Here is a 27,623-nt window from a genome sequence, read left to right on the forward strand (position 1 = left end):
AGCTTAGTTGTTGAAGTTTAGTTGATTTAGATTGGGTTTGAGCTTGGCGATTGTAGGATGGTTTCAGTGGTTCTATTTGGCTTTGGGTTGTTTGCTTGAGGTCATTTTGGTCAGGTGATGTCTTTTGGTTTCCTATTTTTGAGGTTGGTTTAGATGGGTTGTTTTAGGTAGTTTTATCCTTTATCAGATTGTTTTGAAGTTGTTTGAGATTGTTTAATGGTTGTTTTAGGTTAAGATTGGTTGGTTTTGGTTTGTTTAGCTTGTTTGGTTACAGGTCGCTTAAGGTTGGCTGAGAAATGCCGGTTTATGTAGTTTTAGATTGTTTTAGGTAGGATATTTTAGATCATTTGGTTTTGGGTAGGTTTGTTTTAGGGTGTTTTGGTTGGTTTCTTTTGTTTGGTTTAGGTAATTTGTTGTAGATTGTTTAAGGTTCTGCTTAGGTTGTTGGTGGCTGATTGAAGTTTTTGAAGGCAGACTGGTTTAGGTTGTTTAAGATTGGTTTAGGTGAGTTGTTCTGTGCTGATTCAGGTAGGCTGTTCTAGCTAAGTTTAGGGCCACCTCGTGGAGCAGCAGGCGCCCAGCCCAAAAGGCCCAAAGAAGCCGTGGCAAGGGGCCGTGCTCAGCGCTGCAGAGGAAGGCGAAAAACCCCCGGAGACGCTTGCTGTCCCACCTGGGGGGGAAAAAAAGCCTTCCTCCCCCCAGCTGCGGGGCACGAGAGGCCATCTTCCTGGTGCTTGAGCAGCAGGCAGGAACCGAGCCAAAAGGGCCCAGAGGAGCTGTGCAAAGTGGTCATGCTCAGTGCTGCAGAGGAAGGCAAAAAACCCCCGGGGACCAGTGCCAATCTGCCCCGGGGGAAAAAATTCCTTCCTGACCCCAGTGCTGGCGATCGGCTGTTCCCTGAGCATGTGAGCCAGACCTGGCTCCTCGTCCCACAGGCTGCTCACGCCTCCCAGGACCTGCCTAAGCCCTAGCCTGTCCTACCTTGAGCCGGAGCCATCTCCCGGACTTCCGAGAGTGCCCAGATGCCTCTGAGCTGATGGACCTTGGGGGCAAGACTCCTTCCTGTGCCTGGTGGGACACCAGTGGGTGTTCCAAGCACAGAAGAAATTCCCTTGGTCTCTCCGCCGCTACCCAGTTGAAAAGGATTTCCATCCATGAGCTGAGCTTGGAAGGTGGCCCTGCCAGCAGATCACCTTGCAGTGGAGAACCTCCAGCAGCCTCATGCAAGCTCTTCCTCCCTCAGCCCCTGCCCTGTGATTCCACCAGCTCCTCAAGTGCTTCCTGTGGGATGTGTTGGGGCTGCCCCCGGGCCAGCTCTGGCAGTGGACACGGGACCCGGCTGCTCCTTTTGGTCCTGCTCGGGGCATTGTGAGCGCTGCATTGCCGGGTGCTGGCATTGTGACACGGGGGTGACAGAGCCACGCGTGTGCAGCCCCGCCCACCCCAACTCCGCCCAGCACCCTATGGAGGAAGCCTTTGGGGTGCTGGCCCCAAATCAGTCCCTGTCATCTACAAGACAGGGGAGTAATCAACCTAACCGTGTCCCTCTTTTGCCAAAACACAGTGTGGATTTGTTGCCAGTCCAGCCTTACTTCCAGTACTTCTTCCTGCAGCCCTGTTACGAATTCCTGACCAAACCTGGGAAGAAGAAACAAAATGCCAGAGATGAGATTACTGAATGCAACAAGAAGACACAACAGAGATGACAGAGGAAAACAGCAAGAGGGGAAGGAGAGGAGGAGCAGAGGACATGTAAGCAAACAAGATCCTTGAATCTCACCCCATCCGAGGAGTGATAGAAGGGTTCCCAAAGCCCAGATTCTGAATAAAAAGCATACCTCGTAAGCTTCTCTCTCCACGTCTCTAATTTGCTGCTCGGCCTCAGGTCTGCTCTGACAGTAGGCCACATTTCTCTGCCTCATTTCAGCATCTGGATGCTTCAGAAGAAATGTGTGAGCTGCTGCAATAGCCTTTGCAAGGTTATGAGCCTGAAGAGGGATGGGAAAAAGAGGAAGAGGGGGAAAAGCGTTAACGGGGGAAAAAAAAAAATCAAAGTTTCCCAGTTTTTTCAACAAATCGATTATTGCTGCAGATAGCATAGGTGATGACTTGAAGTTAACAGAAGAGCATTTTTCCCCTCCACTTGCCCTGTTCATGAAGCTGACAAGGCAGAAGCATGTACTGTTGCTCCTGTGTGGGATTAGTCTCACAGCAATTACTGAGGCCAGCCTGTGACTGCTGACCAGGAGCCATCACTGCCCGTGTTTACACGGCGTTCGTGTCACTTCTTGGCCCAGCAGCACGCAAGACAATATCCCGATAACGTATCTGCCTGATGGTGTTACAGAGTTCGAGCAAACGGCAGGGACCTGTGTGTGATCTGCCGCAACAGCTTTTGGAAGGTCGTGAGCCTAAACAGGGGTGGGAAGAAGAGGAAAGGGAAAGGAAAAGTTAACTGGGAAAAAAAAATCCACGTTTCCCACTTTCTGTCAACAAACTCTCCTGCAGCCTCTCTGTTCCCCAGCTGACATCTAGGGAAGCCACAGTCTCATCAGATACAATGTTACACTAGAACTGATACAAATCTTTCCTGTTTTCTTACTAGAGGAGCATGTTTTCCTAGGAGCATGTTTGTTTTAATGTCAAAATCTGTTATTGTAGCAGATCGCATCATAATGATTGTAAGTTCAAAAGACGTCTTTTTCTCCCTTCCTCCCGTACTGCATTTCTAGTATTTACAGAGGGAGAGAGAAAGGAAAAGGCTGAAGTATTTGTAAAATGTTAAGAAACTCTTCCTTTTTTCAGGCAAGGTGCAGGTCCCACGGTGTCCTTTGGTCTCCCACGTTCTCCAGTGGCGTCCTGTGGTTTCCAGCGGCCTTCTTCAGTCTCCCACGGTCTCCTGCAATCTCCGGCGGTCTCCAGCGGGCTTCTGTGTGCATGCATTTATAGCTGTTATTGTCTGTATGTACATATTTTTCTAAACTCTATTGTCCATAGACACACGTATCGGGAGAAGGAGGGAGAAAACCCAAGTCTTCATTATTTGCTGAAATGTGAAAACCTTTTTCCTTTTTAAACCAAGACACAGAGCCAATGGTGTCCTGTGGTTTCTAGCGGTGTCCGACGGTCTCCTGCAGTCTCCGGTGGTCTCGTGTGGGCTTCTGTGTGCACACATTTATCGATTTAATTTTCTATTTTTACATGTCTTTATAAACTATACAGTCTGCATACACGTATATAGGGAGAAGGAGAGAAAATTTGCCTGCGTTTTTAACGCAAACATTTGTCCAAAGGTGTAAGAACCGTGTCTTTGAATTCCCACAATTCCTTCCAACAGACGTTTTATTTACTTCAAAAGAACCACCTTCAGAGGAGGAATCCCGCCACGGCACTATGGGACGAGGAGCAGGAACAGAGGTGACACAGGACCCATCTCACGTTTGCTTCCACAACTCTCCCCAAGCACAGGATGTTTCGGAAAGATGGACCCAATTGGAAATCACTCTGCGTGTGAAATTGGGACCATGTTTTTGAAACACCCTGTAGTATTGCTGGAGACACATCCCCTGGTCCCTCTGCTTCCAAATTTGCATGAAGCCTTGTGTCAAGTCCCCAGCTCCATTCAAGAGAGTCTGGTTAGGCACTGGCAAAACCAGTGTTCGTCCTGTACCATGTATGAATCAAAATTTGTCGCACACCATTTTCCCCTTGTAAAAGAAAGGAAAACGAATATCCAAAAAATCCCCAAACGTATGAAAATGACCAACCGTACATCAGTAAAAAGAAATCAATAATTCAATAAAGAACACTGATGGTCAACAGAAAACGAAGGGACAATCCACCGGGTGCTGATCCAGTGCTCTTTCCCATGCTGTACTCTTTGCATTTCACTAGTGGCTTCGCGGTTGTTCCTGTCACCTGCCTGCGCTGACTGGCACAGTCCCTGTCACTGCCCCAGCTGGCACTTCATCCCCCTCTGCTGCCGGATGGCACAGCAGCCCTGCAGCTCCGCAGCGAGTCAAGCCCAGCGTTGCATCTCCCTGCCCTGGTCACGGCGAAGGGCTCCTGTGCCCAGCCCGGCAGGGCAGCGGCATCAGGTGCTTGCAAAGGTTGCATTTCGCTCCAGGAGCCGAAAGCCGAGTTGTTGGGAGTGACCTGGGAACTCGGCTCGTTTGAGAGCCCAGCCTGCAGCCCCGGGACAGCAGCAGCTGTCTGTCCCTCCTCTGAGAGGCGGGGGCATTTCTAGAGGGAGCGTCACCCTCCGAGGCAGAGGACAGAGCTTATGAAGGCTCGGTGCTTCTGGACTCTGACCCGCCACAGGACGTGCAATGGCCGTGGAAGTGGAAACACCGATTTTCTTTAGTGCTGTAGTGTGAAGAATGCAAAACGTGTTTGAAGAGACAGTGCTTTTTTGGCTCCAAGCCAATTCTAGGGATGTTCAAGCGTTTCCGGAAACGGGTGTTCTTGCCACAACCTTCTTGTGAGTTAATGAGAAAATAGGGTGGGAAAAAAATCAGCACATCAAGTAGCTGTGACACACAGCACGGAAAAGTCTCCAGCGGCCAGCCCACGCACAAGAAAAAGCCCGATGGAAGGGCGGGGTGGCACATCGGGGCCACCGGGCTGTCGGCAGCGGTTGTAGCGGCGGCAGCTCCAGGGGGCTGCCCGGCTGGAGAAGAAGGGACAGGGGGCGGGAAGAGTTTTTCCTCCAACTCTCTCTCGGGAGCAGCCAAACCGCGCGACTCCCGCTCGTTCCCGCGTTTACGGGAACACGGGGCGGGGCCGAGGAGCGACGGCTGCGCCATCCGCTCGTCGGGGCTGCTGGGTCGGTCTTTGCGGGAGGCGGCTCTCCCGGTGCCCGGGCGGGGCTGCGCTGGGGTCCGTCTTGTGCCCGGCGGGCGGGCGGGGAGGGCGAGGCCGCTTGTGGGCACGCGTGGGTGCGCGGCCGGCGCCGCCGCTTGGCGGGCAGCTGGAGCGGGGGCAGCGGGTGTGTCCGCCGGGTCCGGCGGTGTCGGACGGTACGGAAAAATGCCGTAGAAGATGGTTGAGACTTGTGAGTATTATTTCTGCTTGTTGTTGCTGTTTAATCTTTTGTTTGCTGAGGGAAAACTTGCTGTAAGATCTGTGAGCAAAACGTGCTTTTGGAATATTTGCCAGCTGAGTGGTGTCTCCCTTGGACTTCATCTCTAGGGGGTGATCGGTTCAGGGCAGCCATGCCCTTCTCCCCCCTCCCATCTCCCACCTCCCTCACCCCCGTCCACCCTCCCTCCCCGTCTCCCCCCTCCCGCCTCTCTCCCCCCTCCCGCCTCTCTCCCCCCTCCCGCCTCTCTCCCCCCTCCCCGTCTCCCCTCTCCCGCCTCTCTCCCCCCTCCCCGTCTCCCCTCTCCCGCCTCTCTCCCCTCTCCCCGTCTCCCCCCTTCCGCCTCTCTCCCCCCTCCCCACTCCCCTCTCCCGCCTCTCTCCCCGTCTCCCCTCTCCCGCCTCTCTCCCCGTCTCCCCCCTCCCGCCTCTCTCCCCCCTCCCGCCTCTCTCCCCCCTCCCGCCTCTCTCCCCCCTCCCGCCTCTCTCCCCCCTCCCGCCTCTCTCCCCGTGTCCCCCCTCCCGCCTCTCTCCCCCCTCCCGCCTCTCTCCCCCCTCCCGCCTCTCTCCCCTCTCCCGCCTCTCTCCCCTCTCCCCGTCTCCCCCCTCCCGCCTCTCTCCCCCCTCCCGCCTCTCTCCCCCCTCCCGCCTCTCTCCCCTCTCCCGCCTCTCTCCCCTCTCCCCGTCTCCCCCCTCCCGCCTCTCTCCCCGTCTCCCCCCTCCCGCCTCTCTCCCCTCTCCCCGTCTCCCCCCTCCCGCCTCTCTCCCCCCTCCCCGCCTCTCTCCCCCCTCCCGCCTCTCTCCCCTCTCCCCGTCTCCCCCCTCCCGCCTCTCTCCCCCATCCCCGTCTCCCCCCTCCCGCCTCTCTCCCCCATCCCCGTCTCCCCCCTCCCGCCTCTCTCCCCCATCCCCGTCTCCCCCCTCCCGCCCCTCTCCCCCTCCCGCCTCTCTCCCCCCTCCCGCCTCTCTCCCCCCTCTCTCCCCCCTCCCGCCTCTCTCCCCCCTCCCGCCTCTCTCCCCCCTCCCGCCTCTCTCCCCCCTCTCTCCCCCCTCCCGCCTCTCTCCCCCCTCTCTCCCCCCTCTCTCCCCCCTCTCTCCCCCTCCTCCCTCTCCCCCCTCTCTCCCCCCTCTCTCCCCCCTCTCTCCCCCCTCTCTCCCCCTCCCGCCTCTCTCCCCCCTCTCTCCCCCCTCCCGCCTCTCTCCCCCCTCTCTCCCCCCTCTCTCCCCCCTCCGCCTCTCTCCCCCCTCTCTCCCCCTCCGCCCCCCCTCCCGCCTCTCTCCCCCCTCTCTCCCCCCTCTCTCCCCCTCTCTCCCCCCTCTCTCCCCCTCCCGCCTCTCTCCCCCCTCTCCCCCCTGTCTCCCCCTCCCGCCTCTCCCGCCTCTCTCCCGCCTCTCTCCCCTCTCGCCCCCCTCTCGCCCCCCTCTCTCCCCCCTCTCGCCCCCTCTCGCCCCCCTCTCTCCCCCTCTCTCCCCCCTCTCCCCTCTCGCCCCCCCTCTCTCCCCCCTCTCTCCCCCCTCTCTCCCCCCCTCTCCCCCCTCTCTCCCCCCTCTCCCTCTCTCCCCCCTCTCGCCCCCCTCTCTCCCCCCTCTCGCCCCCCTCTCTCCCCCCTCTCGCCTCTCTCCCCCCTCTCTCCCCCCTCTCTCCCCCCTCTCGCCCCCCTCTCGCCCCCCTCTCGCCCCCCTCTCGCCTCTCTCCCCCCTCTCTCCCCCTCTCTCCCCCCTCTCTCCCCCCTCTCGCCCCCCTCTCGCCCCCTCTCTCCCCCCTCTCGCCCCCTCTCGCCCCCCTCTCGCCCCCTCTCTCCCCCCTCTCTCCCCCTCTCGCCTCTCTCCCCCCTCTCTCCCCCCTCTCTCCCCCCTCTCGCCTCTCTCCCCCTCTCCTCCCCCTCTCCCCCCCTCTCTCCCCCCTCTCGCCTCTCTCCCCCCCTCTCTCCCCTCCTCTCCCCCCCTCTCTCCCCCCTCTCTCCTCCCCTCTCGCCTCTCTCCCCCTCTCTCCCCCTCTCTCCCCCCTCTCTCCCCTCTCTCCCCCCTCTCTCCCCCCTCTCCCCCTCTCTCCCCCTCTCTCCCCCCTCTCGCCTCTCTCCCCCCTCTCTCCCCCCTCTCCCTCTCGCCCCCCTCTCGCCCCCCTCTCGCCCCCTCTCTCCCCCCTCTCCCCTCTCTCCCCCTCTCTCCCCCCTCTCGCCCCCCTCTCTCCCCCCTCTCTCTCTCCCCCTCTCGCCCCCCTCTCGCCCCCCTCTCGCCTCTCTCCCCCTCTCGCCCCCTCTCGCCCCCCTCTCTCCCCCCTCTCTCCCCTCCGACCCCCCTCTCTCCCCCCTCTCGCCCCCCTCTCGCCCCCCTCTCGCCCCCCTCTCGCCCTCTCCCCCCTCCCCCCCTCTCGCCCCCTCTCTCCCCCTCTCGCCCCTCCCCCTCCTCGCCCCCCTCTCTCCCCCTCTCGCCCCCTCTCGCCCCCCTCTCTCCCCCTCTCCCCCTCTCTCCCCCCTCTCTCCCCCTCTCTCCCCCCTCTCTCCCCCTCTCTCCCCCCTCTCTCCCCCCTCTCGCCCCCTCTCGCCCCCCTCTCGCCCCCCTCTCTCCCCTCTCTCCCCCCTCTCGCCCCCCTCTCTCCCCCCTCTCCCCTCTCTCCCCCCCTCTCTCCCCCCTCTCTCCCCCTCTCGCCCCCTCTCTCCCCCCTCTCGCCCCCCTCTCGCCCCCCTCTCGCCCCCCTCTCTCCCCCCTCTCGCCCCCCTCTCTCCCCCCTCTCGCCCCCCTCTCTCCCCCCTCTCGCCCCCCTCTCTCCCCCCTCTCGCCTCTCTCCCCCCTCTCTCCCCCCTCTCTCCCCCCTCTCCCCTCTCTCCCCCTCTCGCCCCCTCTCGCCCCCCTCTCGCCCCCCTCTCGCCCCCCTCTCGCCCCCCTCTCTCCCCCTCTCTCCTCCCTCGCCCCCTCTCGCCCCCCTCTCGCCCCCCTCTCGCCCCCCTCTCGCCCCCCTCTCGCCCCCCTCTCTCCCCCCTCTCTCCTCCCTCTCGCCCCCCTCTCTCCCCCCTCTCTCCTCTCTCCCCCCTCTCTCCCCCCTCTCGCCCCCCTCTCGCCCCCCTCTCTCCCCCCTCTCGCCCCCCTCTCGCCCCCCTCTCTCCCCCTCTCTCCTCTCTCCCCCCTCTCTCCCCCCTCTCGCCCCCCTCTCTCCCCCCTCTCGCCCCCCTCTCTCCCCCCTCTCGCCCCCCTCTCGCCCCCCTCTCGCCCCCCTCTCGCCCCCCTCTCGCCCCCCTCTCGCCCCCCTCTCGCCTCTCTCCCCCCTCTCGCCCCCCTCTCGCCCCCCTCTCTCCCCCCTCTCTCCCCCCTCTCCCCTCTCTCCCCCCTCTCGCCCCCCTCTCGCCCCCCTCTCTCCCCCCTCTCTCCCCCCTCTCCCCTCTCTCCCCCCTCTCTCCCCCCTCTCCCCTCTCTCCCCCCTCTCGCCTCTCTCCCCCCTCTCTCCCCTCTCTCCCCCCTCTCTCCCCCCTCTCTCCCCCCTCTCTCCCCCCTCTCGCCCCCCTCTCGCCCCCCTCTCTCCCCCCTCTCGCCCCCCTCTCTCCCCCCTCTCTCCCCCCTCTCTCCCCCCTCCCGCCTCTCTCCCCCCTCCCGCCTCTCTCCCCTCTCCCCGTCTCCCCTCTCCCTGTCTCCCCTCTCCCCGTCTCCCCCCTCTCGCCTCTCTCCCCTCTCCCCGTCTCCCCCCTCCCGCCTCTCTCCCCCCTCCCCGTCTCACCCCGTCTTCCCCAACGTCCACCCGCCTCTCCCTTACTCCCCCCCACTTCCCGACTCCAAAACACTTTCAACGACACAAAACACAAGGGATACAAGTGTTTAGTTTCAGTTTATTTTAGCTTCTTGAAGGCGGGTTAGTTCCTTGCACTTCTTAAGGTTGGTTTAGGCGATTAGTTCTATGCTGCTTTGGATAGGCTGTTCTAGCTAAGTTTAGGGCCACCTCGTGGAGCAGCAGGCGCCCAGCCCAAAAGGCCCAAAGAAGCCGTGGCAAGGGGCCGTGCTCAGCGCTGCAGAGGAAGGCAAAAAACCCCCGGAGACGCTTGCTGTCCCACCTCGGGGGGAAAAAAAGCCTTCCTCCCCCCAGCTGCGGGGCACGAGAGGCCATCTTCCTGGTGCTTGAGCAGCAGGCAGGAACCGAGCCAAAAGGGCCCAGAGGAGCTCTGCAAAGTGGTCGTGCTCAGCGCTGCAGAGGAAGGCAAAAAACCCCCGGGGACCAGTGCCAATCTGCCCCGGGGGAAAAAATTCCTTCCTGACCCCAGTGCTGGCGATCGGCTGTTCCCTGAGCATGTGAGCCAGACCTGGCTCCTCGTCCCATGCACAGGCTGCTCACGCCCCCCAGGACCTGCCCAAGCCCTAGCCTATCCTACCCTGTCCTACCTTGAGCCGGAGCCATCTCCCGGACTGCCGAGAGTGCCCAAATGCCTCTGACCTTCAAACACTCCTTCCGGTAGTCCTGTCAAGAATTCCTGACCAAACCTGGGAAAAAAACCAAAATGCCAGAGATGAGAGTTAGTGAATGCAACAATAAGACACAACAGAGATGACGGAGGAAAACAGCAAGAGGGGGGGGAGAGGAGGAGCAGAGAACACACAAGTAAAGGAGACCCTTGCATCTCACCCAATCAGAGGAGTAAGAGAAGGGTTCCAAAAGACCAGGCTGTGAATAACAAGCATACCTCGTCAGGTTTTGTCTCCAAGTCTCCACACTTCTCCTTTCATAAGGCAAGGTGCAGATCCCACGGTGTCCTTCTGTCCCCGATGGTCTCTGGCGGTCTCCAGCGGGCTTCTGTGCACACACACATCCACCTAGCTTTTATTTTCTATATCTACATATTTCTATTAACTCTATAGTCTGCATACAGGGAGAAGGAAAGGAAAAGTCTGAATGATTTGTGCAATGTGAAAACCTTTTGCCTTGAAGGCAAGCTCCAGCGCTGTCCTCGGGTGTCCTGGCGTCTGTGGCGCTGTCCCCCGCTGTGTGGTGGCTCCTGAGGACTCCTCCCGGTGCTCTGGGGCTGCCGAGCAGAAGATGGCAGCGACCCTCCTCGCCTCTTCCCCAGGCCCCAGGGCAGAGGAGATGCCCCGGCATGAGGGCCGGGGGTGCGGGCTGGGAAGCCGGGCTCACCTGTGGCTCCAGAGCGGCTGCTGGTCCGGCCCATCCCCCGGAGGTGGCTAGTGGCGGCTGCGGGGGCGGCGCCGCTTGCGGCCAGGCGCCTGTTTGGGGGCTCTGGGAGAGCCCCCGGCCGTCCTGCGGCGCTTAGGGCACTGCGGCGCCGGAGGCGGTCCGGCCATGCTGGTGCTGGGCCCCAGCAGCCCTGCCTGAGGCGGATCCACCTCCATCGCCTCCTCCTCCTGCCGAGGCGGATCCACCTCCATGGGCTCCGCCTCTTCCCGGGGTGGGTCAATCTCCATGGGCTCCTCCTGCCTGTGGGCGGTGCTGCTGCTCCCGCCAGGCAGCCGCCGTTTGGGCGGCGGAGCCATCCCAGGGGGTCCCTGAGCCTCCTCTCTCTTCTTCGCGTCGATCCGGCGCTGTCGTCTGCGGCCTCTTCTCTCGGAGCGATGGCGCAGCTGGCACAGCTCTGCTCCAACTGCCATCACAGAGGCTCGTGGCGTCCCCAACGGCCGCTGCGGTGGCCGGCATGGCGGCCCCCGGGGCCACGAGGCCCCATTGCGGGGCCATTTTGCTCTGCAGCCCTGTCAGTGCTTAGATTTGGTTTGCCTCTGCTGGAACCGACTCATCGGCCTTTTGTCTTCAGCAAAGAGCAAGAGCTGCAGATCTTTGGACAAGGTGTCTTAGCAGCACGACCAACCCGGTCGCTGTATTGCAGAATTGTACTATGCTGAGGGATTCTGATCTTTCTTTAGTGCTGTAGTGTGAAGAATGCAAAACGTGTTTGAAGAGACAGGGCTTTTGTGGCTCCAAGCCACTTCTATGGATGGTCAAGCGTTTCCAGAAATCCTTCTTGCAACAGCCCTCTTGTGAGTCACAGACTTGTGAGTATTATTTCTGCTTGTTGCTGCTGTTTAATCTTTTGTTTGCCGAGGGAAAACTTGCTGTAAGATCTGTGAGCAAAACGTGTTTTTGGAATATTTGCCGGCTGAGTGGTGTCTCCCTCGGGCTTCATCTCTAGGGGTGATCGGTTCAGGGCAGCCGTGCCACAGAGTAGCAGTTGCACGACTGATACTTGTAACGGGGTTCCTCGTGGGTAGCCTTTATTTTGCGTGGGTTGCGTGTTGAACTGCTGGGTAGTTAGTTTGGTTTGACATTTCCTGAAGGTCTAGGCAAAGATTAAAAGAAGGAGCGGACTTAAAGAGAAGTATGTATTATTTTGTCATGCCATGTTGCTGTTTGAAACCTGGGTTGATTATTGGTGATATTCAAGGAATTGCCGAGACTTAGAGGGCAAGTCTTGATGTGCTGAGCGGAAGAGTGCAATGGGTCTGTTTGGTTGCCAGGTGGCTTTCTTGACCCATGTGGCCAGTTTATCAAGATTACACTGCACGCCTGAGAGAGTGAGAGAGATCCCCTCCCTCCTTAAATAATGACCGTGACGCTAATGGGATGAAATACTCGTATCGATCAGCCTGGATGTCAGTCCAGCTCTGTCCCATCTCTGTCCCCCTTCCCCGATACGTCACATCTGTGGGCAGAGCAGTCAGAATGCCCTTGGCTCTCAGACCGGCGCAATTAAAAACATTAGCTCTGTGCTGGGGTGTTATCTCGTGTTTTCAAACTAATTCAAATAATGACTGTGCGAGCTGTGAAAAAGAAAGGTTTCTCACTCCATGAAGGAAATGAATTCACTTTCAGTCAAACCCACACAATTTCGGGTACGGAGCTCTCAGGGCTCTGTCAGGGCTTTCTTTTCTCTTCTGCCTTCTCTTCCCTTCCCCCCTGCCCGTCCCCTTTCCCTCTCCCTTCCTTCACTCTTCCCTCAAAACCACTTTCCAGGACACAAAACGCAACAGATACAAGTGTTTTTGTTGTTTTTTTTATTTTATTTTATTTTATTTTATTTTATTTTATTTTATTTTATTTTATTTATGTTAATTTACTTCATTTTATGTTTTTTCATGTTCTGTTATTCCATGTCATTTCCGTTTCTCACTCTTTTTCAGAGCCAATGCTCACAATCCTTAACACAAGCCCACGTGTAGCCAGGAGCAGGCTGATGCATTCTTCAGTTTAGCTTGAACAAACAGCCCTTGCGGGCTGGCAAAGGCAAGTCCCAGAGCTGCAGAGAGCAGCAGCAGGAATGGAGGCCAAGCTTTGCCAGGTTCCTGAAGAGGGAGGACCTTGAGAATGAGGCGCGGGACTGACCATGCACCAAAGAAGAGGTATGTGGTACTGTGGGATCTTTTCCAAAGCATCACATGTAGCGATGGCGAGCAGATGTTTTGCCTTGCACACCTTGTTTGGCTGCTGTGCTTCTTGGGCAGGGTGCACGAGAAGCGCTCTGGTCCCTGCCAGGCGCTGGTGTTGCCCGCAGGGAGAGGTGCCGAGTGGCAGCTGCGAATCCTTCCTGTTCCTGACAGGACACCAGTGGCTGCTCCAAAGCACTGGGTCCCCATGCAACATCTCTGCGTGCTGCTTCCTACATCTGCCTTCTTGGTCTGTAACTTGCTTGGGTTTTGCTTGTTTCTTTCTACCTTGTTTGGTGTTCTGTTTCTGTTGTTGATGTTGTTTCCATTGTTGTTTTGGTTTTGTTGGGTTTTTCTAAGTTGGTTTCATTTGGTTGGTTTAGGTCAGTTTATACGTTTTTAAGTTTGGTTGAGGTAGGGGGTCTTAGATTGCTTGTTTCAGGTTTGATGGTTTAGCTTGGTTTCGGTTGGTTAGTTTAGGTGGGTTGGTTTAGGCTGTGTGATGTGATTTTCTTACCGCTGATCTATGTTGTTTAGCTTTGGAGGTTTACTTTTCTTGGTTTTGCTGGGTTCTTTGGTTGGTGCTGTTTTCTGACGCTTCTTTAGCACTGGTTGCGTTAGTTTGGTTGAGGTTTCTGGTTTTACGAGCTTGGTTCAGTTTGTTGCGGTCGTTTGAGGTTGGTTTGAGGCAGGTTCTTTGAGGGTGATTGTGAGAGGCTGGTTGTCGAAGGCTGGTGGGTTCAGGTTGCTTGATGTAGGTGATTTTTGGTTGAAGGTGTCTTCCGTTGGTTGTTGTAGGTGGCGTATCTGAAGCTGTTTTCGTTGAGGCCGTTTTCAGTAGTTTGGTTTAGGTTTGTTTAGATGATTTTAAGTTGGTTGGTTATTTTAGGTTGTTTGTTTTCAGTAGGCGGTTTAGGTGGGTTGGTGGGTGTCTGTGTTTTCAGGTAGGTTGGTTTCGGCAGGTTTGGTTTACATTGTTTAGGTTGCCTGAAGGGTTTCTGTTGAGGTTGGTTCAGGTTGTTTGGTTTAGGTTGGTTTAGTTCCTTTTTGGTAGGTTGTTTTAGGCAGTGTTTTTTACGTTGCATGTTTGAAGATGGGTTCCTTCAGGTTGGGGTGGTTTAGATTGGTTGTTGAGGGTGCTTTAGGTGCTTTGGTTAGATTTACATGGTGTTTTGTTGGTTTTAGGTTGTGTCTGGATGATTTGGATGTGACTGCAATCTCGCTGGGACATGCGTCCCCCCACTAATCACCAGGCTCGATGGGGCTGTTTGTGCTGTCTCAGCAGATGTCCCCGTCCTCCTTCCCTGCTCCACGTGTTTCCCTGCCTTGCTCAAAGAGGACGACCTTCCCCGCTAGAGGCGAACCATTGCTAGGTCAAGGGGATACGGTAGCTGCGCTGTGCTTGAGAACCTCCAAACAAGCTCAGGGTCCATTTGTAGGAGAACCTGGGGTAGTCAAGCTTCCAAGACTGCAGACACATCCAAGTGAGACACTGCATGGGGTAGGGTGGCTGGTGGTTGGAGTTTGGTTGTTGGGGTTTTTTAGGGGGTTTTAGCTTCGTTGTTGAAGTTTAGTTGATTTAGATTGGTTTTTAGCTTGGCGATTGTAGGCTGGTTTCAGTGGTTCTATTTAGCTTTGGGTTGTTTGCTTGAGGTCATTTTGGTCAGGTTGTGTCATTCGATTTCCTGTTTTTGAGGTTGGTTTAGATGGGTTGCTTTAGGTAGTTTTATCCTTTATCAGATTGTTTTGAAGTTGTTTGAGGTTGTTTAATGGTTGTTTTAGGTTAAGATTGGTTGGTTTGGGTTTGTTTAGCTTGTTTGGTTACAGGTTGCTTGAGGTTGGCTGAGAAATGCCGGTTTATGTAGTTTTAGATTGTTGTAGGTAGGATTTTTAAGATCATTTGGTTTGGGTAGGATTGTTTTAGGGTGTTTAGGTTGGTTTCTTTTGTTTGGTTTAGGTTGGTTTAGGTAATTTGTCGTAGATTGTTTAAGGTTCTGCTTAGGTTGTAGGTGGCTGATTGAAGTTTTTGAAGGCAGACTGGTTTAGGTTGTTTAAGGTTGGTTTAGGTGAGTTGTTCTGTGCTGGTTTAGGTAGGCTGTTCTAGCTAAGTTTAGGGCCAACTGGTGGAGCAGCAGGCGCCCAGCCCAAATGGCCCAAATCAGCCGTGGGAAGGGGCCGTGCTCAGCGCTGCAGAGGAAGGCAAAAAAGCCTTCCTCCCCCCAGCTGCGGGGCACGAGAGGCCATCTTCCTGGTGCTTGAGCAGCGGGCAGGAACCGAGCCAAAAGGGCCCAGAGGAGCTCTGCAAAGTGGTCGTGCTCAGTGCTGCAGAGGAAGGCAAAAAACCCCCGGGGACCAGTGCCAATCTGCCCCGGGGGAAAAAATTCCTTCCTGACCCCAGTGCTGGCGATCGGCTGTTCCCTGAGCATGTGAGCCAGACCTGGCTCCTCGTCCCACAGGCTGCTCACGCCCCCCAGGACCTGCCCAAGCCCTAGCCTATCCTACCCTGTCCTACCTCGAGCCGGAGCCATCTCCCGGACTTCCGAGAGTGCCCAAATGCCTCTGAGCTGATGGTCCTTGGGGGCAAGACTCCTTCCTGTGCCTGGTGGGACACCAGTGGGTGTTGCAAGCACAGAAGAAATGCCCTTTGTCTCTCCACTGCTATCCAGCTCAAAAGGTTTTCCATCCGTGAGCTGAGCTTGGATGGTGGCCCTGCCCGCAGATCACCTTGCAGTGGAGAACCTCCAGCAGCCTCATGCAAGCTCTTCCTCCCTCAGCCCCTGCCCTGTGATTCCACCAGCTCCTCAAGTGCTTCCTGTGGGATGTGTTGCGGCTGCCCCCGGGCCAGCTCTGGCAGTGGACACGGGACCCGGCTGCTCCTTTTGGTCCTGCTCGGGGCATTGTGAGCGCTGCATTGCCGGGTGCTGGCATTGTGACACGGGGGTGACAGAGCCACGCGTGTGCAGCCCCGCCCACCCCAACTCCGCCCAGCACCTTTGGGAGGAAGCCTTTGGGGTGCTGGCCCCAAATCAGTCCCTGTCATCTACAAGACAGGGGAGTAATCAACCTAACCGTGTCCCTCTTTTGCCAAAACACAGTGTGGATTTGTTGCCAGTCCAGCCTTACTTCCAGTACTTGTTCCTACAGCCCCGTTACGAATTCCTGCCCAAACCTGGGAAGAAGAAACAAAATGCCAGAGATTACTGAATGCACCAAGAAGACACAGCAGAGATGACGGAGGAAAACAGCAAGAGGGGAAGGAGAGGAGGAGCAGAGGACACGTAAGCAAACAAGATCCTTGAATCTCACCCCATCCGAGGAGTGATAGAAGGGTTCCCAAAGACCAGGCTCTGAATCAAAAGCATACCTCGTCAGCTTCTGTCTCCAAGTCTCTCATTTGCTGCTCGGCCTCAGGTCTGCTCTGACAGTAGGCCACACTTCTCTGCCTCATTTCAGCATCTGGATGCTTCAGAAGAAATGTGTGAGCTCCTGCAATAGCCTTTGCAAGGTTGTGAGCCTAAACAGGGATGGGAAAAAGAGGAAGAGGGGGAAAAGGGTTAATGGGGGAAAAAAAAATCAAAGTTTCCCAGTTTTTTCAACAAATCGATTATTGCTGCAGATAGCATAGGTGACGACTTGAAGTTAACAGAAGAGCATTTTTCCCCTCCACTTGCCCTGTTCATGAAGCTGACAAGGCAGAAGCATATACTGTTGCTCCTGTGTGGGATTAGTCTCACAGCAATTACTGAGGCCAGCCTGTGACTGCTGACCAGGAGCCATCACTGCCCGTGTTTACACGGCGTTCGTGTCACTTCTTGGCCCAGCAGCACGCAAGACAATATCCCAAGAACGTATCTGCCTGATGGTGTTACAGAGTTCGAGCAAACGGCAGGGACCTGTGTGTGATCTGCCGCAACAGCTTTTGGAAGGTCGTGAGCCTAAACAGGGGTGGGAAGAAGAGGAAAGGGGAAGAAAAAGTTAACTGGGAAAAAAAACCCACGTTTCCCACTTTCTGTCAACGAACTTTCCTGCAGCCTCTCTATTCCCCAGCTGACATCTAGGGAAGCCACAGTCTCAGCAGATACAATGTTACACTAGAACTGATACAAATCTTTGGTGGTTTTTTACTAGAGGAGCATGTTTTACTAGGAGCGTGTTACTTTTAATGCCAAAATCGATTATTGTAGCAGATCGCATCATAATGATTGTAAGTTCAAAAGACGACTTTTTCTCCCTTCCTCCCGTACTGCATTTCTAGTATTTACAGAGGGAGAGAGAAAGGAAAAGGCTGAAGTATTTGTAAAATGTTAAGAAACTTTCCCTTTTTTCAGGCAAGGTGCAGGTCCCACGGTGTCCTTTGGTCTCCGACGTTCTCCAGTGGCGTCCTGTGGTTTCCAGCGGCCTTCTTCAGTCTCCCACGGTCTCCAGCGGGCTTCTCTGTGCCTGCATTTATAGCTGTTATTGTCTATATGTACATATTTTTCTAAACTATATTGTCCATAGACACACATATAGGGAGAAGGAGAGAGAAAACCAAAGTCTTAATTGTTTGCTGAAATGTGAAAACCTTCTTCCTTTTTAAACCAAGACACAGAGCCAATGGTGTCCTGTGGTTTCTAGCGGTGTCCTTCGGTCTCCGGACAGTCTCCTGCAATCTCCAGCAATCTCCGGTGGTCTCCTGTGGGCTTCCGTGTGCACACATTTATCGATTTAATTTTCTATTTTTACATGTCTTTATAAACTATACAGTCTGCATACACATATATAGGGAGAAGGAGAGAAAATTTGCCTCCGTTTTTAACGCAAACATTTGTCCAAAGGTGTAAGAACCATGTCTTTGAATTCCCACAATTCCTTCCAACAGACGTTTTATTTACTTCAAAAGAACCACCCTCAGAGGAGGAATCCCGCCACGGCACTATGGGACGAGGAGCAGGAACAGAGGTAACATAGGACCCATCTCAAGTTTGTTTCCACAACTCTCCCCAGGCACAGGATGTTTCGGAAAGATGGACCCAATTGGAAATCACTCTGCGTGTGAAATTGGGACCGTGTTTTTGAAACACGCTGTAGTATTGCTGGAGACACATCCCCTGGTCCCTCTGCTTCCAAATTTGCACAAAGCCTTGTATCAAGTCCCAAGCTCCATTCAAGAGAGTCTGGTTAGGCACTGGCAAAAACAGTGAAGAAAGGAAAACGAATATCCAAAAAATCCCCAAACGTATGCATATGACCAACCATACATCAGTAAAAAGAAATCAATAATTCAATAAAGAACACTGATAGTCAACAGAAAACGAAGGGACAATCCACCGGGTGCTGATCCAGTGCTCTTTCCCGTGCTGTACTCTTTGCATTTCATTAGTGGCTTCGCGGTTGTTCCTGTCACCTGCCTGCGCTGACTGGCACAGTCCCTGTCACTGCCCCAGCTGGCACTTCATCCCCCTCTGCTGCCGGATGGCACAGCAGCCCTGCAGCTCCGCAGCGAGTCAAGCCCAGCGTTGCATCTCCCTGCCCTGGTCACGGCGAAGGGCTCCTGTGCCCAGCCCAGCAGGGCAGCGGCATCAGGTGCTTGCAAAGGTTGCATTTCGCTCCAGGAGCCGAAAGCCGAGTTGTTGGGAGTGACCTGGGAACTCGGCTCGTTTGAGAGCCCAGCCTGCAGCCCCGGGACAGCAGCAGCTGTCTGTCCCTCCTCTGAGAGGCGGGGGCGTTTCTGGAGGGAGCGTCACCCTCCGAGGCAGAGGACAGAGCTTATGAAGGCTCGGTGCTTCTGGACTCTGACCCGCCACAGGATGTGCAATGGCCGTGGAAGTGGAAACACCGATTTTCTTTAGTGCTGTAGTGTGGAGAATGCAAAACGTGTTTGAAGAGACAGTGCTTTTTTGGCTCCAAGCCAATTCTAGGGATGTTCAAGCGTTTCCGGAAACGGGTGTTCTTGCCACAACCTTCTTGTGAGTTAATGAGAAAATAGGGTGGGAAAAAAATCAGCACATCAAGTAGCTGTGACACACAGCACGGAAAAGTCTCCACCGGCCACTCCACGCACAAGAAAAAGCCCGATGGAAGGGCGGGGTGGCACATCGGGGCCACCGGGCTGTCGGCAGCGGTTGTAGCGGCGGCAGCTCCAGGGGGCTGCCCGGCTGGAGAAGAAGGGACAGGGGGCGGGAAGAGTTTTTCCTCCAACTCTCTCTCGGGAGCAGCCAAACCGCGCGACTCCCGCTCGTTCCCGCGTTTACCGGAACACGGGGCGGGGCCGAGGAGCGACGGCTCCGCCATCCGCTCGTCGGGGCTGCTGGGTCGGTCTTTGCGGGAGGCGGCTCTCCCGGTGCCCGGGCTGGGCTGCGCTGGCGTCCGTCTTGTGCCCGGCGGGCGGGCGGGCGGGGAGGGCGAGGCCGCTTGTGGGCACGCGTGGGTGGCGGGGCCGGCGCCGCCGCTTGGCGGGCAGCTGGAGCGGGGGCAGCGGGTGTGCCCGCCGGGTCCGGCGGTGTCGGCCGGTACGGGAAAATCCCTTAGAAGATGGTTCAGACTTGTGAGTATTATTTCTGCTTGTTGTTGCTGTTTAATGTTTTGTTTGCTGAGGGAAAACTTGCTGTAAGATCTGTGAGCAAAACGTGTTTTTGGAATATTTGCCAGCTGAGTGGTGTCTCCCTTGGACTTCATCTCTAGGGGGTGATCGGTTCAGGGCAGCCATACCCTTCTCCCCCCTCCCGTCTCGCACCTCCCTCCCCCCCCGTCCACCCTCCCTCCCCGTCTCCTCCCCTCCCGCCTCTCCCATACTCCCGCCTCGCCCCGTCTCCCCCCCTCCCGCCTCTCCCCGTCTCCCTCTCTCCCGCTTCCCTCCCGATCTCCCGCCTCTCCGTTCCCCGCCCCTCCCGTCCACCCCCCGGTCCCGCATCTACCATCCCCCCCCGTCCGGTTCCCCCCCGCCCCGCCTCTACCCCCCGTCCCGCTTCCCCTCACCGTATCTCCCCCGTCCCGCCTCCTTCCCGCCTCCTTCCCGCCTCCTTCCCCCCCCCGTCCCGCCTCCTTCCCGCCTCCTTCCCCCCCCGCCCCGCCTCCTTCCCCCCCCGCCCCGCCTCCTTCCCCCCCCCCGTCCCGCCTCCTTCCCCCCCCCGTCCCGCCTCCTACCCCCCCCCGTCCCGCCTCCTACCCCCCGCCGTCCCGCCTCCTACCCCCCCGCCGTCCCGCCTCCTTCCCGCCTCCTTCCCGCCTCCTTGCCCCCCCCCGGCCCGCCTCCTTGCCCCCCCCCGGCCCGCCTCCTTCCCCCCCCCGGCCCGCCTCCTTCCCCCCCCCGCCGTCCCGCCGCCCCTCCCCCCTCCCACTCGTCCCGCCTCCCCTCCCCGCCTTCCCCCCCCCGCCGTCCCGCCTCCTTCCCCCCTCCGCCGTCCCGCCTCCTTCCCCCCCCCCGCCGTCCCGCCTCCTTCCCCCCCCCCGCCGTCCCGCCTCCTTCCCCCCCCCCGCCGTCCCGCCTCCTTCCCCCCCCCCGCCGTCCCGCCTCCTTCCCCCCCCCGCCGTCCCCCTTCCCCAACGTCCACCCGACTCTCCCTGACTCCCCCCTTTCCCGACTCCAAAACACTTTCAAGGACACAAAACACAAGGGATACAAGTGTTTAGTTTCAGTTTATTTTAGCTTCTTGAAGGCGGGTTAGTTCCTTGCACTTCTTTAAGGTTGGTTTAGGCGATTAGTTCTATGCTGCTTTGGATAGGCTGTTCTAGCTAAGTTTAGGGCCACCTCGTGGAGCAGCAGGCGCCCAGCCCAAATGGCCCAAAGAAGCCGTGGCAAGGGGCCGTGCTCAGCGCTGCAGAGGAAGGCAAAAAACCCCCGGAGACGCTTGCTGTCCCACCTCGGGGGGAAAAAAAGCCTTCCTCCCCCCAGCTGCGGGGCACGAGAGGCCATCTTCCTGGTGCTTGAGCAGCAGGCAGGAACCGAGCCAAAAGGGCCCAGAGGAGCTCTGCAAAGTGGTCATGCTCAGCGCTGCAGAGGAAGGCAAAAAACCCCCGGGGACCAGTGCCAATCTGCCCCGGGGGAAAAAATTCCTTCCTGACCCCAGTGCTGGCGATCGGCTGTTCCCTGAGCATGTGAGCCAGACCTGGCTCCTCGTCCCATGCACAAGCTGCTCACGCCCCCCAGGACCTGCCCAAGCCCTAGCCTATCCTACCCTGTCCTACCTTGAGCCGGAGCCATCTCCCGGACTGCCGAGAGTGCCCAAATGCCTCTGACCTTCAAAAACTCCTTCCGGTAGTCCTGTCAAGAATTCCTGACCGAGCCTGGGAAAAAAACCAAAATGCCAGAGATGAGAATTACTGAATGCAACAAGAAGACACAACAGAGATGACGGAGGAAAACAGCAAGAGGGGAGGGAGAGGAGGAGCAGAGAACACACAAGTAAAGGAGACCCTTGCATCTCACCCAATCAGAGGAGTAAGAGAAGGGTTCCAAAAGACCAGGCTCTGAATAACAAGCATACCTCGTCAGGTTTCGTCTCCAAGTCTCCACACTTCTCCTTTTATAAGGCAAGGTGCAGATCCCACGGTGTCCTTCTGTCCCCGACGGTCTCTGGCGGTCTCCAGTGGGCTTCTGTGCACACACACATCCACCTAGCTTTTATTTTCTATATCTACATATTTCTATTAACTCTATAGTCTGCATACAGGGAGAAGGAAAGGAAAAGTCTGAATGATTTGTGCAATGTGAAAACCTTTTGCCTTGAAGGCAAGCTCCAGCGCTGTCCTCGGGTGTCCTGGCGTCTGTGGCGCTGTCCCCCGCTGTGTGGTGGCTCCTGAGGACTCCTCCCGGTGCTCTGGGGCTGCCGAGCAGAAGATGGCAGCGACCCTCCTCGCCTCTTCCCCAGGCCCCAGGGCAGAGGAGATGCCCCGGCATGAGGGCCGGGGGTGCGGGCTGGGAAGCCGGGCTCACCTGTGGCTCCAGAGCGGCTGCTGGTCCGGCCCATCCCCCGGAGGTGGCTAGTGGCGGCTGCGGGGGCGGCGCCGCTTGCGGCCAGGCGCCTGTTTGGGGGCTCTGGGAGAGCCCCCGGCCGTCCTGCGGCGCTTAGGGCACTGCGGCGCCGGAGGCGGTCCGGCCATGCTGGTGCTGGGCCCCAGCAGCCCTGCCTGAGGCGGATCCACCTCCATCGCCTCCTCCTCCTGCCGAGGCGGATCCACCTCCATGGGCTCCGCCTCTTCCCGGGGTGGGTCAATCTCCATGGGCTCCTCCTGCCTGTGGGCGGTGCTGCTGCTCCCGCCAGGCAGCCGCCGTTTGGGCGGCGGAGCCATCCCAGGGGGTCCCTGAGCCTCCTCTCTCTTCTTCGCGTCGATCCGGCGCTGTCGTCTGCGGCCTCTTCTCTCGGAGCGATGGCGCAGCTGGCACAGCTGTGCTCCAACTGCCATCACAGAGGCTCGTGGCGTCCCCAACGGCCGCTGCGGTGGCCGGCATGGCGGCCCCCGGGGCCACGAGGCCCCATTGCGGGGCCATTTTGCTCTGCAGCCCTGTCAGTGCTTAGATTTGGTTTGCCTCTGCTGGAACCGACTCATCGGCCTTTTGTCTTCAGCAAAGAGCAAGAGCTGCAGATCTTTGGACAAGGTGTCTTAGCAGCACGACCAACCCGGTCGCTGTATTGCAGAATTGTACTATGCTGAGGGATTCTGATCTTTCTTTAGTGCTGTAGTGTGAAGAATGCAAAACGTGTTTGAAGAGACAGGGCTTTTGTGGCTCCAAGCCACTTCTATGGATGGTCAAGCGTTTCCAGAAATCCTTCGTGCAACAGCCCTCTTGTGAGTCACAGACTTGTGAGTATTATTTCTGCTTGTTGCTGCTGTTTAATCTTTTGTTTGCCGAGGGAAAACTTGCTGTAAGATCTGTGAGCAAAACGTGTTTTTGGAATATTTGCCGGCTGAGTGGTGTCTCCCTCGGGCTTCATCTCTAGGGCTGATCGGTTCAGGGCAGCCGTGCCACAGAGTAGCAGTTGCACGACTGATACTTGTAACGGGGTTCCTCGTGGGTAGCCTTTATTTTGCGTGGGTTGCGTGTTGAACTGCTGGGTAGTTAGTTTGGTTTGACATTTCCTGAAGGTCTAGGCAAAGATTTAAAAAAAGGAGCGGACTTAAAGAGAAGTATGTATTATTTTGTCATGCCATGTTGCTGTTTGAAACCTGTGTTGATTATTGGTGATATTCAAGAAATTGCCGAGACTTAGAGGGCAAGTCTTGATGTGCTGAGCGGAAGAGTGCAATGGGTCTGTTTGGTTGCCAGGTGGCTTTCTTGACCCATGTGGCCAGTTTATCAAGATTACACTGCACGCCTGAGAGAGTGAGAGAGATCCCCTCCCTCCTTAAATAATGACCGTGACGCTAATGGGATGAAATACTCTTCTCGATCAGCCTGGATGTCAGTCCAGCTCTGTCCCATCTCTGTCCCCCTTCCCCGATACGTCACATCTGTGGGCAGAGCAGTCAGAATGCCCTTGGCTCTCAGACCGGCGCAATTAACACCCCAGCACAGAGCTAATGTTTTTATCTCGTGTTCTCAAACTAATTGAAAGGTTTCTAACTCCATGAAGAAAATGAGTTCACTTTCAGTCAAACCCGCACAGTTCCGGGCACGGAGCCCTCAGGGCTCTGTCAGGGCTTTCTTTTCTCTTCTGCCTTCCCTTCCCTTCCCCCCTGCCCGTCCCCTTTCCCTCTCCCTTCCTTCACCCTTCCCTCAAAACCACTTTCCAGGACACAAAACGCAATGGATACAAGTGTTTCTATTTTATTTTATTTTATTTTGTTTTATTTTATTTTAATTTACTTCATTTTATGTTTTTTCGTGTTCTGTTATTCCATGTCATTTCCGTTTCTCACTCTTTTTCAGAGCCAATGCTCACAATCCTTAACACAAGCCCACGTGTAGCCAGGAGCAGGCTGATGCATTCTTCAGTTTAGCTCGAACAAACAGCCCTTGCGGGCTGGCAAAGGCAAGTCCCAGAGCTGCGGAGAGCAGCAGCAGGAATGGAGGCCAAGCTTTGCCAGGTTCCTGAAGAGGGAGGACCTTGAGAATGAGGCGCGGGACTGACCATGCACCAAAGAAGAGGTATGTGGTACTGTGGGATCTTTTCCAAAGCATCACATGTAGCGATGGCGAGCAGATGTTTTGCCTTGCACACCTTGTTTGGCTGCTGTGCTTCTTGGGCAGGGTGCACGAGAAGCGCTCTGGTCCCTGCCAGGCGCTGGTGTTGCCCGCAGGGAGAGGTGCCGAGTGGCAGCTGCGAATCCTTCCTGTTCCTGACAGGACACCAGTGGCTGCTCCAAAGCACTGGGTCCCCATGCAACATCTCTGCGTGCTGCTTCCTACATCTGCCTTCTTGGTCTGTAACTTGCTTGGGTTTTGCTTGTTTCTTTCTACCTTGTTTGGTGTTCTGTTTCTGTTGTTGATGTTGTTTCCATTGTTGTTTTGGTTTTGTTGGGTTTTTCTAAGTTGGTTTCATTTGGTTGGTTTAGGTCAGTTTATACGTTTTTAAGTTTGGTTGAGGTAGGGGGTCTTAGATTGCTTGTTTCAGGTTTGATGGTTTAGCTTGGTTTCGGTTGGTTAGTTTAGGTGGGTTGGTTTAGGCTGTGTGATGTGATTTTCTTACCGCTGATGTGTGTTGTTTAGCTTTGGAGGTTTACTTTTCTTGGTTTTGCTGGGTTCTTTGGTTGGTGCTGTTTTCTGACGCTTCTTTAGCACTGGTTGCGTTAGTTTGGTTGAGGTTTCTGGTTTTACGAGCTTGGTTCAGTTTGTTGCGGTCGTTTGAGGTTGGTTTGAGGCAGGTTCTTTGAGGGTGGTTGTGAGAGGCTGGTTGTCGAAGGCTGGTGGGTTCAGGTTGCTTGATGTAGGTGATTTTTGGTTGAAGGTGTCTTCCGTTGGTTGTTGTAGGTGGCGTATCTGAAGCTGTTTTCGTTGAGGCCGTTTTCAGTAGTTTGGTTTAGGTTTGTTTAGATGATTTTAAGTTGGTTGGTTATTTTAGGTTGTTTGTTTTCAGTAGGCGGTTTAGGTGGGTTGGTGGGTGTCTGTGTTTTCAGGTAGGTTGGTTTCGGCAGGTTTGGTTTACATTGTTTAGGTTGCCTGAAGGGTTTCTGTTGAGGTTGGTTCAGGTTGTTTGGTTTAGGTTGGTTTAGTTCCTTTTTGGTAGGTTGTTTTAGGCAGTGTTTTTTACGTTGCATGTTTGAAGATGGGTTCCTTCAGGTTGGGGTGGTTTAGATTGGTTGTTGAGGGTGCTTTAGGTGCTTTGGTTAGATTTACATGGTGTTTTGTTGGTTTTAGGTTGTGTCTGGATGATTTGGATGTGACTGCAATCTCGCTGGGACATGCGTCCCCCCACTAATCACCAGGCTCGATGGGGCTGTTTGTGCTGTCTCAGCAGATGTCCCCGTCCTCCTTCCCTGCTCCACGTGTTTCCCTGCCTTGCTCAAAGAGGACGACCTTCCCCGCTAGAGGCGAACCATTGCTAGGTCAAGGGGATACGGTAGCTGCGCTGTGCTTGAGAACCTCCAAACAAGCTCAGGGTCCATTTGTAGGAGAACCTGGGGTAGTCAAGCTTCCAAGACTGCAGACACATCCAAGTGAGACACTGCATGGGGTAGGGTGGCTGGTGGTTGGAGTTTGGTTGTTGGGGTTTTTTAGGGGGTTTTAGCTTCGTTGTTGAAGTTTAGTTGATTTAGATTGGTTTTTAGCTTGGCGATTGTAGGCTGGTTTCAGTGGTTCTATTTAGCTTTGGGTTGTTTGCTTGAGGTCATTTTGGTCAGGTTGTGTCATTCGATTTCCTGTTTTTGAGGTTGGTTTAGATGGGTTGCTTTAGGTAGTTTTATCCTTTATCAGATTGTTTTGAAGTTGTTTGAGGTTGTTTAATGGTTGTTTTAGGTTAAGATTGGTTGGTTTGGGTTTGTTTAGCTTGTTTGGTTACAGGTTGCTTGAGGTTGGCTGAGAAATGCCGGTTTATGTAGTTTTAGATTGTTTTAGGTAGGATTTTTTAGATCATTTGGTTTGGGTAGGTTTGTTTTAGGGTGTTTAGGTTGGTTTCTTTTGTTTGGTTTAGGTTGGTTTAGGTAATTTGTCGTAGATTGTTTAAGGTTCTGCTTAGGTTGTAGGTGGCTGATTGAAGTTTTTGAAGGCAGACTGGTTTAGGTTGTTTAAGGTTGGTTTAGGTGAGTTGTTCTGTGCTGGTTTAGGTAGGCTGTTCTAGCTAAGTTTAGGGCCAACTGGTGGAGCAGCAGGCGCCCAGCCCAAATGGCCCAAAGAAGCCGTGGGAAGGGGCCGTGCTCAGCGCTGCAGAGGAAGGCAAAAAGCCTTCCTCCCCCCAGCTGCGGGGCACGAGAGGCCATCTTCCTGGTGCTTGAGCAGCGGGCAGGAACCGAGCCAAAAGGGCCCAGAGGAGCTCTGCAAAGTGGTCGTGCTCAGTGCTGCAGAGGAAGGCAAAAAACCCCCGGGGACCAGTGCCAATCTGCCCCGGGGGAAAAAATTCCTTCCTGACCCCAGTGCTGGCGATCGGCTGTTCCCTGAGCATGTGAGCCAGACCTGGCTCCTCATCCCACAGGCTGCTCACGCCCCCCAGGACCTGCCCAAGCCCTAGCCTATCTTACCCTGTCCTACCTCGAGCCGGAGCCATCTCCCGGACTTCCGAGAGTGCCCAAATGCCTCTGAGCTGATGGTCCTTGGGGGCAAGACTCCTTCCTGTGCCTGGTGGGACACCAGTGGGTGTTGCAAGCACAGAAGAAATGCCCTTTGTCTCTCCACTGCTATCCAGCTCAAAAGGATTTCCATCCGTGAGCTGAGCTTGGATGGTGGCCCTGCCCGCAGATCACCTTGCAGTGGAGAACCTCCAGCAGCCTCATGCAAGCTCTTCCTCCCTCAGCCCCTGCCCTGTGATTCCACCAGCTCCTCAAGTGCTTCCTGTGGGATGTGTTGCGGCTGCCCCCGGGCCAGCTCTGGCAGTGGACACGGGACCCGGCTGCTCCTTTTGGTCCTGCTCGGGGCATTGTGAGCGCTGCATTGCCGGGTGCTGGCATTGTGACACGGGGGTGACAGAGCCACGCGTGTGCAGTCCCGCCCACCCCAACTCCGCCCAGCACCTTTGGGAGGAAGCCTTTGGGGTGCTGGCCCCAAATCAGTCCCTGTCATCTACAAGACAGGGGAGTAATCAACCTAACCGTGTCCCTCTTTTGCCAAAACACAGTGTGGATTTGTTGCCAGTCCAGCCTTACTTCCAGTACTTCTTCCTACAGCCCCGTTACGAATTCCTGCCCAAACCTGGGAAGAAGAAACAAAATGCCAGAGATTACTGAATGCACCAAGAAGACACAGCAGACATGACGGAGGAAAACAGCAAGAGGGGAAGGAGAGGAGGAGCAGAGGACACGTAAGCAAACAAGATCCTTGAATCTCACCCCATCCGAGGAGTGATAGAAGGGTTCCCAAAGACCAGGCTCTGAATCAAAAGCATACCTCGTCAGCTTCTGTCTCCAAGTCTCTCATTTGCTGCTCGGCCTCAGGTCTGCTCTGACAGTAGGCCACACTTCTCTGCCTCATTTCAGCATCTGGATGCTTCAGAAGAAATGTGTGAGCTGCTGCAATAGCCTTTGCAAGGTTGTGAGCCTAAACAGGGATGGGAAAAAGCGGAAGGGGGGGAAAAGGGTTAATGGGGGAAAAAAAAATCAAAGTTTCCCAGTTTTTTCAACAAATCGATTATTGCTGCAGATAGCATAGGTGACGACTTGAAGTTAACAGAAGAGCATTTTTCCCCTCCACTTGCCCTGTTCATGAAGCTGACAAGGCAGAAGCATATACTGTTGCTCCTGTGTGGGATTAGTCTCACAGCAGTTACTGAGGCCAGCCTGTGACTGCTGACCAGGAGCCATCACTGCCCGTGTTTACACGGCGTTCGTGTCACTTCTTGGCCCAGCAGCACGCAAGACAATATCCCAAGAACGTATCTGCCTGATGGTGTTACAGAGTTCGAGCAAACGGCAGGGACCTGTGTGTGATCTGCCGCAACAGCTTTTGGAAGGTCGTGAGCCTAAACAGGGGTGGGAAGAAGAGGAAAGGGGAAGAAAAAGTTAACTGGGAAAAAAAACCCACGTTTCCCACTTTCTGTCAACGAACTTTCCTGCAGCCTCTCTATTCCCCAGCTGACATCTAGGGAAGCCACAGTCTCAGCAGATACAATGTTACACTAGAACTGATA

General features: G+C 55.8%; 6 long non-coding RNA genes across 8 annotated transcripts in view; 3 read left to right on the forward strand and 3 right to left on the reverse strand.

Moving 5' to 3' along the window:
* Positions 1–27,623, forward strand: part of LOC135578793 (uncharacterized) — a 78,833-nt gene that overhangs the window by 14,860 nt on the left and 36,350 nt on the right. The window contains exons 6-7 of the long non-coding RNA XR_010470896.1: positions 1,614–1,752; positions 2,806–5,053. This is a non-coding gene — a long non-coding RNA (uncharacterized LOC135578793). The remainder of the gene's footprint in view (positions 1–1,613; positions 1,753–2,805; positions 5,054–27,623) is intronic.
* Positions 237–26,688, reverse strand: LOC135578811 (uncharacterized). The gene is made up of 2 exons (XR_010470928.1): positions 26,023–26,688; positions 237–981 (listed from the first exon to the last, which is right to left on the reverse strand). It is a non-coding gene; the product is annotated as an uncharacterized LOC135578811 (long non-coding RNA).
* On the reverse strand, positions 9,038–10,111 carry LOC135578806 (uncharacterized). The gene is made up of 3 exons (XR_010470922.1): positions 9,975–10,111; positions 9,744–9,853; positions 9,038–9,543 (listed from the first exon to the last, which is right to left on the reverse strand). It is a non-coding gene; the product is annotated as an uncharacterized LOC135578806 (long non-coding RNA).
* LOC135578807 (uncharacterized) lies at positions 10,933–17,723 on the forward strand. Of its 2 annotated transcripts, XR_010470924.1 has the most exons (4): positions 10,933–11,061; positions 12,187–12,405; positions 15,574–15,707; positions 16,758–17,723. It is a non-coding gene; the product is annotated as an uncharacterized LOC135578807 (long non-coding RNA). The 2 variants fall into 2 exon arrangements; XR_010470923.1 differs by lacking the exon at positions 16,758–17,723 and having other exon boundaries at positions 15,574–16,664.
* LOC135578787 (uncharacterized) lies at positions 14,892–21,482 on the reverse strand. 2 transcript variants are annotated; one of them, XR_010470883.1, is made up of 4 exons: positions 21,126–21,233; positions 20,895–21,004; positions 20,561–20,694; positions 14,892–14,906 (listed from the first exon to the last, which is right to left on the reverse strand). It is a non-coding gene; the product is annotated as an uncharacterized LOC135578787 (long non-coding RNA). The 2 variants fall into 2 exon arrangements; XR_010470884.1 differs by lacking the exon at positions 14,892–14,906 and adding an exon at positions 21,344–21,482 and having other exon boundaries at positions 20,028–20,694.
* On the forward strand, positions 22,317–27,482 carry LOC135578809 (uncharacterized). The gene is made up of 2 exons (XR_010470926.1): positions 22,317–23,497; positions 26,665–27,482. It is a non-coding gene; the product is annotated as an uncharacterized LOC135578809 (long non-coding RNA).

Source organism: Columba livia, chromosome 2, assembly GCF_036013475.1.
Source record: "Columba livia isolate bColLiv1 breed racing homer chromosome 2, bColLiv1.pat.W.v2, whole genome shotgun sequence".
NCBI lineage: Eukaryota > Metazoa > Chordata > Aves > Columbiformes > Columbidae > Columba > Columba livia.